The 12,195-nt window shown below is 41.5% G+C and overlaps 1 long non-coding RNA gene across 1 annotated transcript; it reads right to left on the reverse strand.

Annotated features, from left to right (window-relative positions):
* On the reverse strand, positions 1–9,881 carry LOC117867323. Its single transcript, XR_004643364.1, has 4 exons — positions 9,499–9,881; positions 3,060–3,185; positions 2,807–2,877; positions 1–81 (listed from the first exon to the last, which is right to left on the reverse strand). It is a non-coding gene; the product is annotated as an uncharacterized LOC117867323 (long non-coding RNA).
* Between the last annotated feature and the right edge of the window lie 2,314 nt (positions 9,882–12,195).

A 12,195-nucleotide genomic window follows, 5' to 3' on the forward strand; every position in this document is an offset into this window, starting at 1 on the left:
CAGTCATGACAGCGATACCCCTAAAACACTGACAGTGATTCACTTCTTTCTCTGTTAGTCCAGGCATTCAGTGAGTCCTATCTTGTTTCAATGGAGTGAGAGAAAAGGTAGGTAGTAACAATCTAAGTTTAGTGACAGGACGTCCTGATAAAACGTCCAGGTGTTGCTTTCTGAACAGTTTTATGTACACTGTATTTCAGCAAAAAGTAGCTCCAGAACCCCACCTTTGTAGGGGTCAACAGCATAAATGCAACTGAAGACTACTGCACTGGAACTATTGGCTATAAATCAGATGTGCCTGTCCCAGTGTGTACGGGGGGGATGAAGGGGGGATATAAGCCTGACGCACACACTTATGAGACTTCAGCAAACCAATCAGGAGAATTACTCTGTATTTGTCAACAAGACGACAAGCCTACTGTGCAGGGTGATCTTCCTTGTACTAGAGCTTTGACAACACATTAGTTGGATGCAGTTTCATGTGTCCAAGTGGGGAAGGAATAAACAATATAAATATTGCCCCCCACAATCCTTTCAGGACCTTGTGTACACTGGGGAAATTGACTGGCGGACCTATTCTACTATAATTTAGGTATTCTGGAATAATTTTCCAATATGGACACCTATTCTGAAGTAAAAGTGATTTGATTCTGGAATGTTTACTCTGTTTTGTGAATAGAGTAATTATTCTGGAATGTAGTGACATTTATTCCAGAACAGAGTGTCCACACAAGGAGCTATTCTGGTCAATTTCCCCATGTAGCAAGTTGATCTGGAAATCATTGACACACTCAGTCTTACAGGCCTGGGGGACAATGCGTTCAATTTGAAAAACACAAACAATTGATTTGTGAAGCATCTTCAGAAAAAAGCAGTATGACCTTCGTGGAGACAAAACTAATATTACAAAACTCATCTCTCAAGGATCCCAGCACTCTTGGAATACAAGTCTGGTTGGGATGGTGAGTGAGGTTTAGCCTCTTCTTCATCTACGCAAAGAAATACAGAAGGAAATTTAAAATTGCATTTCATTTCTGTATTTAGATCAGTAGTGATTCTGCACCACGAAGGTCAAGAGGAATTTTGCCTTTGACTTCAATCCGAGCAGGACTGGGGCCCTGAAATCTCATGCCAAGAAAAAACACTTAAAAAATATTTAAAATATTTTTAAACAAATCGAATGAGAAATGGACCTTTAACTACCAATTCTGTAGACGTATACCTGGCAGAGAACAAGGGAGCCAAGGTGAGTCTGGACTTAGTCATGATTGTCTACATGATGTCTGGGGATTGGCCCTGCTTTAAGCAGGGGGTTGGACTAGATGACCTCCTGAGGTCCCTTCCAACCGTGACATTCTATGATAATACCAGCATGGATCAAGTTATCAATCATAATTGGTAACACAATTTATAGGGCATGATGCTGCTCTTACACTCATGAGAATCTAGAGTGTCTTTGTTGAAATCAGTGCAATTACAAGAGTGAGAGAGTAAAAAAATCACACCAAGGGATTTTACTACACATGTTCCCCCTCTGACACTGAGATAGTATTTATTTATTTATTGGCAATGCCTATGAAGGCTAACAATGATAAAGCACAACAAAATGAGAAGGTGAGCCCCTTTAAGTTGATAAAATTATCTCAAATGTGTTATGTAATGTTCAATATAGATTATGATTCAACTAGACCTTTATTAGAATTAGCTGTTCTAGCCAGCTGCCAAATATACCTGCTCAAAAATTCATTAACAGTTTTAAATTTTAAAATGAAATATTATTAAAAAATTGTATCCGCACATTGATGCAAATATAAGTTTTGTGGCCATATTAGCTATAATTCATTATTTTCCCCTACTGGCTCAGTGAAGGAATTTGTAACTTTGGAGTACATCCAGTGTTTTTAATTGAAGATAGGGAAGTCTACATTTAGTTAAAATCATTTGCACATACAAATTAAATACAATTAGCATACATTTCTAATATACTTTGCACACTGTGGGCTAGTTTGCGACTTTATCTGTAGCCCAAATGAGGGGTAATGCATAGATGCAGCATCCTAGGAGCAACCCAGGGAGGGAAGTATGGCTCTCACAAATGGCACCAGAGGGAATTAATCTGCTTATTAGCCCATGTACTAAATCACTTCCCATTATGCTCCGCTCATCTACGATGGCTAGTAGGTTGGGGAAGAGCAGAGCCAGGAATTCATCCATTCCCCACCTCCCTGCATGGGGGAAGATGGAAGTAACAGCTGTACCATGTCTAAGTTCCCCACATGCACTCAGATTTGGTGATAAAGAGACACCACCCCACAGACCAAAGGAGCATCAATTTGTTGTTGCCAAGTGGCAAAACTAAAGCTGCTGGGAGGGGAGGAGGGGGAGAGTTCTTGGGCATCTTCAATCAACCCCATTTCTTTGCATCTCAGAACTAACTTCACTTAAGATATGTATTAGTAATGGGATATTGCAAATACAGGGCATCTGTAATGGTCAAATAACTGTTTGTTCACAAAGGACCCCTCCCCTTCTCTACACTCACAGCCATGCAGAATTTCTCTGAAATATTAAGAAAATCATTTTGAGCATATTTCTTTCCTTGTGTTCTAAACAGGCTTGCATGAATTAAGAGCGTATGCATGTTTACTTTATTATGTCCCTAGTCACATAAGGACTCTGGGTATCTTCCCCATCTCCTAGAGAACAAGATATTTTAATTAGCCAATTATATTAGTAAAAAGCAATCTAATTTCTAGGTCAAACAATAGTGTGGCACAGATATTAAAATCAAATTAGCAAGATGTACCAGTGTTTTCCTTTAACATGCAAAAACGACCTCCTGTGCAGATAATCAGCCTCTGGTTTCTCTGAGGTTATCTGTGGCAATGAAAAACACAAGTGCAACAAAATAATGAGCATGGTAACAGGTACATGAATTACTCCCTCCTGTCTCTCTGCCCTCTAACTGTTCAGATTTATAGGAGTATTCACAATGTCTTTTTAATTTTTTTTTAAAAACATGCTTTAGAAAAACCTATCAAATAACCAAAAATACTTACAAAGGAGAGGAAGGCTGCTCTTGCGGGTATCAGACATGGGACTGGGGCTCAGATCTCAACACTGCCATTGACTTCCTGTGTGACCTTGGGAAAGTTGCTTGATCTCTCTGTCCCGCATCTCCCCAACTGTAAAACAGGGATAAATATTTCTCCTGCCCTCTCTCTCCATCTTGTCTATTTCAAGCGTCAGCACTGTTGGGTAGGGATGGTGCATTGCTATGTATTTGTGCAGGAGCTACTACAAAGGAGCTCTTCTCTTGACTGGGGCCTCTAAGCCATACTTGAGTAGAAATAATAAATAATTAATCCAGGTATTTGCAATTTACTCTATTGAGGCAGGTGATTCCTTCCTACATCATGGCTGATATTAGCTATTGCAGCTGTCATGCGTTGGGAATACACAGGAACACTAAGGCTCTATCAGCGACACAGTGGATGAACAAGGGGGCTGTACTGATGGACTGGCCCAGTTCAATCACTCCAGGGAGCCAGTGCCTGAGAACAAATCTCCCTGCCAGTGTCCTTAGGAGCCTTACTATACAGTGTCCTGGCCCTGTGCGGTGACAAGTGCCAATGCCAGTCAGTGTGGCATGTTGCTTGGCCTAGTGAATGTGCCAATCTTAAGCCACCCGTAAGTGAGGCCCAGAAAACTGCCTGAGGAGAAGTGCCAGAATTGCGTAACCCTTCCTTTTGATGACGATGGTTAGTGTTTGGTAAATCAAGTCCTCAGCTTTATTCAAGTGTCCCCCTACCGTCACCCGCTGCTTGCTATCCCTAAGATCAGGGACTATGGCTACCACTACGCACCATTTCCATTACAAACCAAATCTAGAACCTTCTCCTTCAGTATAACTCATGTTCCTGTTTGCACCAGTACGTTCAATTACTACGAACTCTCTGCAAAATGCTGATTGCAGGTAAAATCCTTGTATTGTTCTTTCCCTCCAAATGGGCCTTTTTGAAGATGCCCATTGTTAGACAAAACTTGCAGCCACAGTGGAAGAGAGTGGGCATCTCACACACACTACGAGAGGAGATAGCGAGGGGATAGCCCGGGTTCAACCAGGTGAGAGCGTTCTGCGCAGAACCGAAGCCCATGGGAGTCTATAGAAAGTTTCCCATCGACTTCCCTGGGCTTTCCAGCAGGCCTGTTGTGAGCAAGGTTTGTGGTTGTGTGCTTGGCAGACACACTTCCAAGCCTTCTCAAACATTGCCAAACATCATATTGAACTTGATTGATCTCCGCCACTACACAGGGAGAATGGAGCATGAGGGTCTGATCCAAAGGCCAGTCAAATGGGGAAAGCTGCCAATGACTTTGAGGATCTGGGCCTTAGTGCTTTTGGAAATCACACTGTAAGGTCCGGATCCAAAATGCATGAAAGGTTTCAATGGGAGTGAGGCACCAAATACCTTTGAGGACCTGGGCCTCAATGAACAAATTCTGTTGACTTTCAATCCAAGTGATGCCCCAAGGTCACTAAAGAACTTTTGAAAATCCCACCTGAGGGCCAGATCATCAGCTGATGTAAATTGTCATCAGTCCACACCAGCTCAGGCTTTGCTCCTTGACTTGCACAGTCAGGACTTCAGGATTTGACCCACTGACTTTTATGAGAGAGTTTTGCATAAGTAATAATGGAGTGAAGATTTCAGGATTTGGTCCACAGATTGTAAGATCTTTTGGGCGGTGACTGTTTTGTGTGGGTTCTTCTAATTTAGCATCTCTAAATAACTATACATAGGTATGTATGTAAATATGGTATGAACATTATTAATTATTATTATTATTATTGAATTTTTATCAACAGAAGAAAACATTGTTTTACCATTTCTCTCTCTAATGGAAGAGTTTGAGCCTTTATTCTAAAATATAAAAACTAAATAAAAGGAGAGATGATCCTGAAGCCTTGAGTTGGTTTTTATCTGTCCAGGTGATACTCTCACTGAAGTCAATGGAAGTTTTGCCAACTTTTCTAAAGTGACCAGCAATTTTGCAAGCCCCATTTAAAACACCTCACAAGAGCCAGATCTGTGGAAAATGCTGAACACCCACTGTGTGAAAACCAGGCATTTTTAAGGTACCTGAAGTTGGGAATCCAAAAATGGAGGTACCCACAAAAGCTTATGCTCAAATAAATGTGTTAGTCTCTAAGGTGCCACAAGGACTCCTGTTCTTTTTACAGATACAGACTAACATGGCTGCTATTCTAGAACCTGTCACAATAACTAGTCACTTTTGAAAATTACACTCAAAACTAAACAAAGTTGTTGTTTTTTTTTTTTTTTTTAAAGTTCTCAACAAAACTAAAAACTTATTCTTTGCTGCTTTGTGCCAACAGGCTGTGCTCCACGGTGGTATTGCCTGCCTACGGTGTGCAGCAAACTGAATGTATTTGAAAAGCAATCTGGATTTGTCTGAGTAAGATATTTATCCTTCAAAGGCCAGGGCAATAGAGCACTAGGCCTCTGAAAGCTAACAGATCAATTGTGCTTAACCCTTGAACTACGAATCATTTTTACATCTTCCACGGGTTCTAAGGTGTAAAACCTCTTCTAAGCACAACAATAACAGTCTGCCATACAGTAGAACAGCTGAAGTGGAAGAAATATGTTAACAACTACTGTAATGGGCTATTGCCTGCATTCTCGAGATATACAGCCCCTATTTCTACAGTGCACCATATGCTCTATTAGCTTGATCCTCAAAGTAAGGTTTTTACTCAGATGTGAAGTAATTGTTTCCCTAACAACACATGACATCAGGGAAATGCCCAGGATAGATACTGACACATTTCTAATCTGTTCTAATGTATGAAGTGAATAATTTCCTTAAATGATGTGGTAACTCTTAAAGGTGCAGTCCCGCCACAGTTCTGAAGCCAAATTTAATCTATATTACAAATTACTGTTCCAGAGCTAAAGGGATAAATTATGCCTCCCTGCTTATTTGGAATAACATGTGTTCCAGCTGTATTTATTACATTGCTGAACTGAAAGGCTGAAAGCACTTATAGTCAAAAAGAGCATTGATAGCAATGCAAAGCCACCCCACCGCCGTTCTGATGTAACCGTTCTCAGCATTTTCTGCTATGTTTCCGAAATGAATGGAGTTGTAGATATTCTTTTTCCTGAAGGGGCATAAGATCCTTTTATACATTTTCAATCCAGTACTCCCTGCTCTTACATCATGCAGTATGCCACTTATCCAGGCGCCTAACTGTTCACATAATAAATAGCAACATTAGGGGTTATGCACTGGATTAAACCAAATATTCCAGCAGAGGCTGATTAAAGACCTCTCTTCTATGTTCACTTACTGACAAAAACACATACAGAGAGGGATCCAAAGTATTTCTGAAGGTCACTGGTCTCCCAGCACATGACCTTTTGGCCACAGTATCTGCTCCTGCTAAATACCTATCATTAATATTTTTAACTGACTGTTTCCAAAGATGAATTAATGTTGGTCTCAATTCTAAAACCTAAAGATCTTTTTCAGACAATGACAGTATTTTTACACCCATTGGAAGCACAAACAAGAACACTTCACCATATCTTAATTATTTCTTCAGTCATTTACTAGGTACTAGAGAGAATTTCTTGAAGATATACTGAACTGTAAATTTAGAATCATTTAACATTGTTGCTGTATTTCACACAAGGGGCTGACTTTCCCCCTTCCTTCGAAACATTTTATTTGGAAAGGAGTCACTAAGAATTTTCCTCAATTCTAAAAGGGGGCCCTGGGTTTGTTGCATTTTTATTCTGGTCATCTCAGTCCCTCCTTCAAGTCACAATGGTGGCACAGATATTAAAGACTGGTGTTTATGATCATTCATGCTTACAGTTACTCACACAACAGGACGTTCTGACAGAAGCAAATTAAAGAGATAGTGATCATTGATTGTGCTGGGTTCTTTATGTTTGAACAATCTTTCCCTCACTTTATAGGGCACTTGCATTTCTGACATGATGATATGTGCCGCTTTTCAAACCCAATGGCTTTAAAAATGTTCCATTGGAACCCTTTGCACATATTGAAGTATAAAGATTCTGGGCCAAATTCTCTAATGGTGTAAGTTCATTATTAACACCAGCCGGGAAGATTACCCTTTGTATGCCAGCCAGCTCAGACAAGAATGCACTGGTATTGCGTTTAACCACTGCTTGCATGCAGTCAATAACAGATTAATCAGGAGAAACACCATTAAGGAAGTCCCAGCCAGCCGGAAGAATGGCATCCTACTCACAATCTGAGGTCTAAAGGTTGCAGGAAGTAAAGTCAAAGAAAAGTGGGGTGTCCTTGGGTTTCTTTAGCAGAGAATAAACTGGGAGGTCAAGGGAAATAAAATGCTATGGGTTCAAGCTGCTCAATCTGGATCTCAAATGCTCCAAAATTCAACGTTTAGCCCTCTGATTTGGTATTGAATCCATCTCAGTATTTAGCTACAAAGTGTTTTAATAAAGAATGCTAAATTACATGCAAGTCACATTAAGAACAATCAGTCCCATATGATAGGGAATCTAATAGTTCATAAATGAGATGCAAATTCATTTTTACTGGTGCACTATAATAAGCCAATTATTTCAGAGCTCTTCAATTATGCAGTTTCAAAAAGCAGAATTGCTTTAAACTTTTTTTTTTTTTTTTTTTTTTTTTTAAACAAGCAGCTTTAGGTTTTTTCCAGATCTTTCAGGGGGAAAAAAATACATCTGCATTACAACCGGCACAAAAAATGCAGGCCAAGTCACCAGTATGAGAGAAACAAACATAAAAGAATAAGCCAGCTGGCAAACCACAAACGTAGCAGAAGTGCAGACAATGGGCCGTCAGTATCCCCATCAATTAGAGACACTCAGTAGCCCATCTTATGGCAAATTGCTATAGCTATTATGATCTGCTATATTAACACTATGGAACCTTTGCCGCCTGATTGATATATTGGGTGTGTGTAGAAATGGTGCTGTGGAAAGAACTACACACAATCAAAGAAGCCCTCTGCAACTTTTGGCAACTTAGAGTCTGGAACAGAGCTCATTTTCCTTTAGGAAAGGTAGATTTATTACTGCCAGTAGTCTCTCCTGCTCCTTTCTCAGCCAATGGTTTTGTATAAAGCAAAATAATAATCCTTACCATATGACAAACAAACCCTGCCTATTTGGTCATATCTATATTCTGTATCCTTGTGAGACTGGTTCGGCCAAGTGATCAACCCACATAAGGAAGCCTTTAGCAGCATCCTCTTGGCTTCACAACAACATATTCATCTCAGTGAATTACATATAAATATCCTCTTCGTTTTAAATTGGGCCCTGGGTTGCCTTCCCACCAACATTGAAACATTCTCATCTGAAACCTCTTGCACTCTTGTGGTTCAGAGAAAGTGAACTTGGAGAATGCTGATTTTCAATTTGCAAAACCAAAACCTGCTTCTTTCCAGGGTTGACACTCAATTTAGTCCCAAAGCGCACACAAATTTTGTGTCCCTTCATTTTTATTACTGACAGTTATTGACATTGATGGCAGAGGGAGAATCCAGAACCCGAGATTACGGAAAGAGTTATCTAGAGTGAAGGAATGAATCCCTCGACATTTTAAAGTCTGCAGAAGTAATTTTTGCACATGTTCTTCATGGTGGTGCTTTGTCAGACATAATGCTCCTCTTTTAGGCCTTGGTAAGTGCAGAGTTATGGCCCGCCTCCCTACCTCTGTCATTCATAGATCTCAAAGCGCTTTACAAAGGAGGTCCATGGAGTTGGGCACCTAACACCCACAGCCCATTTGCTACATGCAAACTTTACTCTCAGTACACTAGACAAGATAACAAAAGCAGTCTCAACATGAAGGAGATCTGAACCAAGTTTGCAGTGTTACCCTCAGTTTGTTCCACTGATCCTTATTATTATTTGTATTGTGGAGGCACCTGGGAGCTCTAGGACCCTTTTGTGCTAGGCACTGCACAAACACAGAACAAAAAAAGAAGCTCCCTACCCCATAGAGCTTACAATCTAAGCGATTCCAGCCTGATCTTTGGTGTAGCCTTTAACATTGAATTGGGTACACATCTCCACAGTAACTTGAGAAAGGCCTAGCTCTTCTTCATTACAAATACCCCCATTTTCCTGCTGCAACATGCAACAGATTTGGACCAAATTAAGTGTGCAAACAAAAACAGGAGTGAGGTCAAAAATATGGAAGCTGCTGTGTATTACAACCTGGCCCAGGACTCCCTGTATGGTCCTCAGTGAACCACGTTGCTGGGATCCACTGCTTCCAAGGCACCTGGGTCTGGAACAGAGTCTCATCACTGTTTCTAGCTCTCGGTCTATAGGGCACACACCCCCACCGGCTCAGATATTTTGTCTGATGGAACATGGGATGCTTCAGTCCAGCCACCCTAGACCCCCAAATCCAGATACCCCCCTAGTTACTTACACGTCTTCTCAGGGTTCCGCCTGGGCTGTGGACTTCTAGTATAACCCCATCAGGGACAACATGGCAGGAAGACAAGGAGCACGTTTCTCAGCAAAGGAAACACGGTGACTTCACTCTTGAAACTCTCGAGAGTTATAAATGTTTGAAAACAAAGTCCTGAGATGTCCCCTCCCCTGGTCGGAATTCACCTTGTCGTGTGTCTGAGGTCCATCGATTGTTCAGGCTGGGCAGCGTCCATCCTGCCCTCAGTCTCCTGCAAGTCCTCCTTCTGAGTAGCAATGGTCAGCCGAGCCTTGTCTCTAACACCACACAGAGCAGAACCTTGGTCTGAAATTCAGCCGCCATCTCTGAGACAGAATTGTAGAACTGAGAGATCATCTACTCCAGTCCCCTGCACTCAAGACAGGACTAAGTATTATGTAGACCATCCCTGACAGGTGTCTGTCTAACCTGCTCTTAAAACTATCCAATGATGGAGATCCCACAATCTCCCTAGGCAATTGATTCCAGTGCTTAACCACCCTGACAGGAAGTTTTTCCTAATGTCAAACCTAACCCACCCTTGCTGCAAGTTAAGCCCATTGCTTCTTCTCCTATCCTCAGAGCAGAAGGAGAAAAAATTTTCTCCCTCCTTTACTGTAACATGCTACAGATCCCCCAGACATATTTGCCCCTTCCCCTGCCCCAAGGATCAGGTGTAGAAAAAAGCATTGCTCCATAAGGGTGGGCTGGTAGTTGAATGTGGCCCTAGATTGCTCTGTGATGGCACTTGGTGTTAGGGTTTTGTTGAAGGACTTTCTCAGGCAAGGCAACTGACTGGAATGCAGTACAATAGGCTGCCTTTGGGCACGTCTAGGCTTGTGCACTGACAGTGCCTAAAATAGGACAAGAGAGAGTTCATAAATTTGACACACGGCGATATCCCACCGTGTTGCACCATGATACATTATCAGGAACACCAAGGGAGCAAGACAAAATTATAACAAGGCTGCTTTAAACTGCTTAGATTTTGCAAGAGGGCAAGAAAACTTGATGCCCAGGTTTGGAATTATTTAGTATGAGAGATGGGCCTGAACCAAATTGCCTCTGGACTTTGGAAAACCAAAATCCAAATCTAACTCTACAGGGTGGGAGTGATCTTTGTTTTTATAAAGAACTGAACCCAAACCCAACACCGCCCACTTCTGAAGTGTTTAAAGTTTGGGATGGAACTTGTGGCTTGAGGCCACCTCTGTTTAGCACAGAAAGCTGACGTAAGGGGCTTTAGAGAAGGACATCTGATCAGAGCTTTCTTACGAGCACATTCTCTGAATCTGCTCCCATTTGACCTTCTGAGACAGAGTAATTTTAATAGATTCTGGGCTCATAACACTGTAAACTATATTGTGAATACACACATCGGTCTTGGGTAAGAAGCTTAAAATTTTTTTTCCCTGTAGCCAACGGGCAGTGCTAGCCATAGCTTTATTTACAAAAGGTTAAATATTCCTTTAATTGGATTGCTGGCATTTAAGTGAACAGCAGACTATCCTTCAGCAGTGTCCCTTTTATTTGTGACTGGAAAAATGCCTAGAGAAATGCCAAGGGAAGATTTCATTTTAATAAAAAAGAAAAGCTTAAGATCCCTTTGGAGGCTTATGTTACATCTTAAAACTACCATGAACTAATGAATTTAATCTAAAAGGTCCCCAACCACAGGGCTGGAGAGAAATTGCAACACTGGCATGGCTTAAGCAAGTTGACTTTCTCTGTATGCTCTGTGTGGGCTGCCACAGCTTTGTCCTTGCATTTCTATAATGAATACAAACAAATACATTAGAAGATTTTAGTCTTTTGAAAAATTATCTAAATGAGAACTACAACTGCCCTACAGCAGCCTACAAACACTTCAAAGCAGCATTCATGTCGGAGGCTTGCACATAAATGGAGCAAAAACAAAATCTCCACCCTTCCTCCCATGAGTCACTGCTTGGGAGGGGTGGAGGGGGGGATTATACTCCAGAAATCAGGCTGCCTGGAAGAAAAATATCCCCCATTAGCTCATAGTGGAGTCAAATTAAGGACCCAGTTCTGCACCGTGCTGGGAGCTGAGGCTCTTACAGTTATCACAGCTACAACATAGGAAGCATTCTATGGGAGTGGTTAATTTAAATGTTACATCCCTGGGGAGCAGAGTGGGGAAGCATAAAGAGGGATAACAGGGTCTATAAATCGCCACATGCGACCTTACACAGGTTTAATTAGTAGGACCTGTTGTTGGATGGGTAAAATTAAAGGCAGCTGCTAGAAAGTGGATGGGGTTCAGCTTTCCATTAAAAAAAAAAAAGTTGTTTGTTTCAAGTGCAGCGTTGATAATTGTGCAAGTTAGAGAGTTTAATGTCAGGTTTGTGGAGAAGCAGGAATTGACGGATTGGCAGTGCCTCTACTTTAAACGGATTTATTTGGATGTATAGAATGAGATCATCAGAACAAATGCAGGGATCCAGAGAGCAACAGGAGAGGCAGAAGCAGCACTGAAGCTCTCTTTACAGGTGCCTTAGGGAGTATCCTATCCTAACAGCCTGTAGGATGGCTGAGCTGTGCTATAGAGAAGCCCCAGTATCTCCAGCTCAGAAGGCAGCCCAATGGAATGCAGAGCCGAAGGATTTGTGCCGCAGCAGATCCTCTTATCCTGCCCCAATGTTCCCCCATAAAGCA

The sequence above is a fragment of the Trachemys scripta genome, chromosome 18 (assembly GCF_013100865.1).
Source record: "Trachemys scripta elegans isolate TJP31775 chromosome 18, CAS_Tse_1.0, whole genome shotgun sequence".
Lineage (NCBI taxonomy): Eukaryota > Metazoa > Chordata > Testudines > Emydidae > Trachemys > Trachemys scripta.